Source organism: Poecilia reticulata, linkage group LG3 (genome assembly GCF_000633615.1).
Source record: "Poecilia reticulata strain Guanapo linkage group LG3, Guppy_female_1.0+MT, whole genome shotgun sequence".
Taxonomy (NCBI): Eukaryota; Metazoa; Chordata; class Actinopteri; order Cyprinodontiformes; family Poeciliidae; genus Poecilia; species Poecilia reticulata.
Genome location: NC_024333.1, coordinates 10,305,212 through 10,310,692, shown reverse-complemented (window position 1 = coordinate 10,310,692; position 5,481 = coordinate 10,305,212). Strand labels below are relative to the sequence as shown.

At 40.2% G+C, this 5,481-nt stretch overlaps 1 protein-coding gene across 6 annotated transcripts in view; it reads left to right on the top strand.

Annotated features, from left to right (window-relative positions):
- The first annotated feature begins 102 nt into the window (after positions 1–102).
- cdkl5 (cyclin dependent kinase like 5) overlaps positions 103–5,481 on the top strand; it is a 35,816-nt gene continuing 30,437 nt past the window's right edge. For 3 of the 6 annotated variants that reach the window (XM_008404509.2, XM_008404511.2, XM_008404505.2), the window contains exon 1: positions 104–394. The gene's annotated coding sequence lies outside the window, so the exon portion shown is untranslated. Of the gene's footprint in view, positions 395–5,481 lie in introns of all 6 variants that reach the window. The other 3 variants (XM_008404506.2, XM_008404507.2, XM_008404508.2) reach the window with 2 other exon arrangements.

The window sequence follows — 5,481 nt, the reverse complement described above, 5'->3', positions numbered from 1 at the left end:
CAAAGTTTTATCTGATCGCAGCTCGCGGTGGATGCAAGCGCACTGCTGGAACGCGCACGTTTCTATTGGCTCTCGGCTGCGTCGCTCACAGGAATGACGATTTTGCTGCTATAACCAGCTGATGCTGAGGCTACGAACGCGGAGCCTCCGAAGAACTGTTGACGGTACACTGACCCTTCCGTCATCGACGTTATGTCTGCGGATCCAGGTCTTATCTGCCCCCAGAGCCGGAGTGGGGAGGACATTTGATCGTGTCACGACGCGCAGGCCCGTGGTTCTTTTTTCTCGCCCCTGTCGCTCCACAGGATGTTTCTTCATCTCCCCACATAATCGCTTTCCCAGGGAATGATGCTCTCTGCTTCCTCCACACACAGGCGACACATCGCATATGCAGGTAAACGTCGCTTTGGTCGGATCGCCAGTGCTTTTCGTTACCACCTGATTTATTTCACCCCTGTGCTGTGCGCGCTGGAAGTGAATGTCATTCTTGTGGATTTGCGGGTTGCTCTATAGCCCTGTCGGTGTATGTTGCTGTGCTGCACTGTGGTGAGCGTGCTCCGGCTGCTCTGTATGATGTATGCACTGGTTGCTGTGTAGGCTGAGAAACGCGTGGACAGCGATGGAATGGTGCTGCGCTCCGCTCCGCAGCGGCGGCAGAGACGCAGTTCGGTGCAGAGAGAGAGAGCAGAGCAGCATTAGCTACTATCCCAATTCGCCCCCCCCTCCCCCCTTCATCCTCCCCCCTGCGTGCACACTCCTTCGTGCACGCGGACGCCCGAGTCAAGCTATTAATTTCACGCACATTCAAACTCACTTGTTCCTATTGCATTTTTATTCGTTTTTTTTTGTTTTTGTTTTTTTTTTGGACACATCACCTCGGTTTTTTTTAATCTGCGTTTCTTTCGACTTTAACGGTTATTTCATTTAGTTTATCAAGAAAGCTCATTAAAACACGTCCTTGACCATTTTAGATAAATATTCAGGTCTTCACATGTATTTCAAGTTGCTCCAACTTGTCTGTTACCTCCCCCTCAGCACCATGTCCTCCATCGATGCCCTGCACATCCACATCTCATTTCTTTTCCCTGGAAAGCCTAAGATGTGTGGATTGCACACTGCATAGGAAAACGCCCACACACGGGCACATGAGCCAAATCAACAATAAAGTGTTTTTTCTTCTTCTTTTTCTTTTTGCTCTATTGTTCTGCTGAATAAATAGAATTTTCTCTCTCTCTTTTTTTTTTTTTACAAATCTACTTGAGCCAAATCAGGAAGAAGTTTAATGGTTCTAGTTTAGAAAAACTAAAATGACGAAAGAACCATTTTAACGGTTGTTTTTTTTTTTTTTCTCATCTCTGCTTTTTGGACACACAACATTATTGAAAAAAGTATTCCAACAGACCCTGGATGCATGATGGGAATAGGATTAGCTTAAACCAAAGACATCTGTATTCATATTTACTGTTAGACTCTCAGTTTAAAATGTACTTGTCACCTTTGTTTTGCAGTTTTGTCAGTGTTTATTCACATTATGAAAATATACCACTCATAGGCAATATGCAAAGATGCAGAGAGCACCGGACTCCGGAGCAGTGAAGACATGTTATCTGGCAATGACTGACATGTTTCTGTTTCCTCCTTGCCAGGAGACTGCAATGGGTCAGATGTTCTGTCTTGAGAGGAAGAGGCTATGGTTTGGGGCTGGTTGTTATAAACTGGATTTGTTTGTCTTATAAAGTTACTTGAGAAAACATTTCCTGTCAAATTGACTTAAATAGAAAAAAAACTAGAGTTGAGTTTGTCTCTTTAGTTCAAGTGAAATGAACTCTTAATTCTTTGCTCCTGACTTTGTGTGAACAGTTCTCAAACTACACCCAACTCATAAAAACTGTATCTATATAGACATTGATGAGCAAGTTTGGTGTGGAAGAACTTGACTGGTCTGCACGTCCCACACCTCAAGTCAACAAAATGCCTTTGGGGTTTGCGTTTGGAAGAATGCCTTTGGAAAAATGGTAAAAAAATCCCATGAACACATATTCGTAGACCTTCTGGATAGCCTTCCCAATGAGCTGAAACTGTAGTAGTAGTAGTAGCAAAGGGTGCACCTATATCTGCTGAATCCCTTTGGTTTGGATAGACGATGCTTCCCATCCCTACGTCCAGCCATAAAAAACTGGAAGCTCAAAAATGTATACAATCTTTCTGAAATGCAGCTTGTTGATGTAGTGCAACCCAAAACAGATTTTTTTTTTCTCAAAGTAAATACACATTTTGCATTGTTTCATGGGCTTCACAGTGGCGCAGTTGGTAGAGCTGTTGCCTTGCAGCAAGAAGGTTCTGGGTTCGATTCCCGGCCCCGGTCTTTCTGCATGGAGTTTGCATGTTCTCCCTGTGCATGCGTAGGTTTTCTCCGGGTACTCCGGTTTCCTCCCACAGTCYAAAAACATGACTGTTAGGTTAATTGGCCTCTCCAAATTGCCCCTAGGTGTGTGTGTGTGTGTGTGTGTGTGTGCATGGTTGTGTGTCCTGTGTGTCTCTGTGATGCCCTGCGACAGACTGGCGACCTGTCCAGAGTGTACCCTGCCTCTCGCCCGAAACGTTAGCTGGAGATAGGCACCAGCAACCCTCCCGACCCCACTGAGGGACAAGGGTGAAAGAAAATGGATGGATGGATGGATGCATTGTTTCATTGTTATTTGTGAGATTCCTCTCTCATGTCCAACAGGAAACCGACTTCTTTCAAATCTAAATCTGAGTAGGTTATGTCAAATTTGGAGTTTAACTGTATTTTTATAGTTTCACAACCTCTAAAACAGAGGTGCCAAATACATTGAGATGTTTTCCTGCTTCTAAATCAAATAATCAAGTTATTAGCAGGACTCAGTGGATCTGGACTGCATTAATTAATCCAGCCATTTGATCCAGGTGTGGCTCAGATTGTAGTTTGCACCATCTGGAGGTTTAAAGTCCTTTGCATGAGTTGCCATGGAAAGTGCAGGGAAAACTGAGGTTTTCTCCGGTTGTATAGAGTATAGAGTAGGTTAACATCCCCCCTCCCCTACCTGTTGCTGTGCACAGTCAGCTGGCTGACGGAAGGCTGCTACACTTTTCATTCATTTACAAGAAAGACAAATTATACATTGTTACATAAGGATGTCTGACAGATCTTGACCCTCACTCACAATCACATGTTGATTAAAGGGAGATAAAGTTATTGTTGATGCTCTGAGAGGCAGAATTTCAAATATTAAAGCAACGTTATGCATGCCAAGAACCCTTAAAGGGTCAACAATTGGCTTTGAGATCCTGAATGTCTAAACTGAATAAAATGACACAGATCTAGTTTGGTGTTGAAAATATTTGAAGGTAGAGAACAGGCAGAGGAATTTGAGAATTTGAGGAGATTTGGCTGGGTGTTAGCAGCACTGTGACCTTGTAATACCACTACTGCATGCACATGTTTTGGTATAAGTCTTAACATTTAATAAAAAATAATCCATAAAAAAAAATATCCTAAATATTTTTGACATTCTTCCACACATAATTGGATGTTGGCATGTTGTAACATGACATACCAGCATGCTAACACGATTGTGGGTTTTCTGTTTCTAACGCAAAGCTGGGATCATTTCAATTATTGCTTATTTGCACTTGTTTTGTCATTTATATAAATGTTTCCTTATAACTATAAAGACCCACTGAAAAGGATGATTGTATCATATACAAACAATGGGCCAAAATACTCCTTTAGCTTTTTCACCGAAACAAGTAAAACAGCAGGAGACACAAAAATAAACTGTTTCTGAAACCCATATACATACATTCTTATGTTATTTTGATTAAAGAATATTGTAATCTAATAGGCCAGACCAGCACTTGTCTTTGTTTTGTTTTTTTTTTTCCCAAAAGATTTTTTCTTAGAATCTCTTTTGTGGCATTTAAGATTTTTGACATATTTATCTGCAGCTTCTAGATTCTGAGGAAATTGTTGATAATAGTGTCAGTGGAGCCCTTCTATTCATTTAGTATTTTAACAGCTTTTGTACTGATCCATCAGCAATCCATTACACACTCATCTCTGTGACTTACCCTCAGGAAAACAAACACATCCTTTTAGACCCAGTAAGTTTCATTCCAGCTGTGCTAGATCTCATCACAACACAAAGAAATGCTCTCATTGTAAACCGAGTAAAGAATGTGCTTCTTTTGTTCGATCAGATTTCCATTCTCTTCTTTTTAAGGAGCATTCTTGCAGGTTTTTTTTAATATTCATTTTTCTGGGATTCCGTCCATGAATGTTTGCATAATCCAGTGTCCTTCACACAGTCTGTCTTGTCACAGAAACTTAGATTTACACTGCAGCTCTTTTGCCAAGTCCTGAAGTTGTGTGATCTATCTAGAGGCTTGGGTTTTATGCGACTTGTGAAAGTAAAATCGTGCAAAGCATTTTCAATATGATGTCACTTCTGAATTATTTAAGTTGTTTAGTGTCACGTTATCGATTGCTGTTGCATCTAATGATCAACCTTTACTTTCTATCTATCCATAGATATAGTTTTGTGAAGATGTAGCGTGGACCGTTTTTTTTTTCTTACCAAGTTAGACCATGCAAACTTATCCAAACTAAAAATCTGTCATTTTAAGCCCAGAAAAATGAAACTTAGTTAACTTTTTATTTACTTTGTTTAATCAAATACAGTTTCTTCAACACTTTATTAATGACAAAATGAAATCCACATTTAGGGTTTAGTAGGGCCTATGATGTACTGTGCTAATTTATAATTTATAGACTTTGCTTGGTTGCAAAACCTTTATAACTCATGCGAATATGGATTGCAAACAAGACTGTTAATGTTAAAGTTACATTACAGCTAACAATTTGAGGCTAAAACTGAACTGAATGAATAAACCTAACAGGAGGTAAAATAAAAAAAAAGCTAGGATATCACCATCTGATGTCTCACAAATTGTTTAAAAGTTCAGGAAATTCAGTATAATATGTGAACTTTTATATTTGAAACATTTTTAGCAAAATCGTCCAAAAATCTCTCTCTTGTTATTTTGCTTTTTGCAAATAGAAATGCTTTTTGGTCATCTCAACTGATCTAAAACTTTAGGCTGACTTAATGTCAGATATTAGCAATAATAAATCAAGCTATCATTTTATAGTGTAGCTAAACATCTGGTTTGACTTTTTTTTTTAACTAAGGAAATAAATCTTAAGAACTGTGCTTAAAGAACTCAAAACTACATGTGGACTCAACTTTGCATTTAGCAGGTTGTAACAATAACGATGTTTTGACTTCTTACACCAATTTCTGACTGTGAGGTTCTACTTTCCCCCTAGCACTCCAAAACATTTCTATTTTAGATATTCTGCACAGGCCCTGCGACAGACTGGCGACCTGTCCAGGGTGTACCCCGCCTCTCGCCCGAAACGTTGGCTGGAGATGGGCACCAGCACCCCTCCCGACCCCA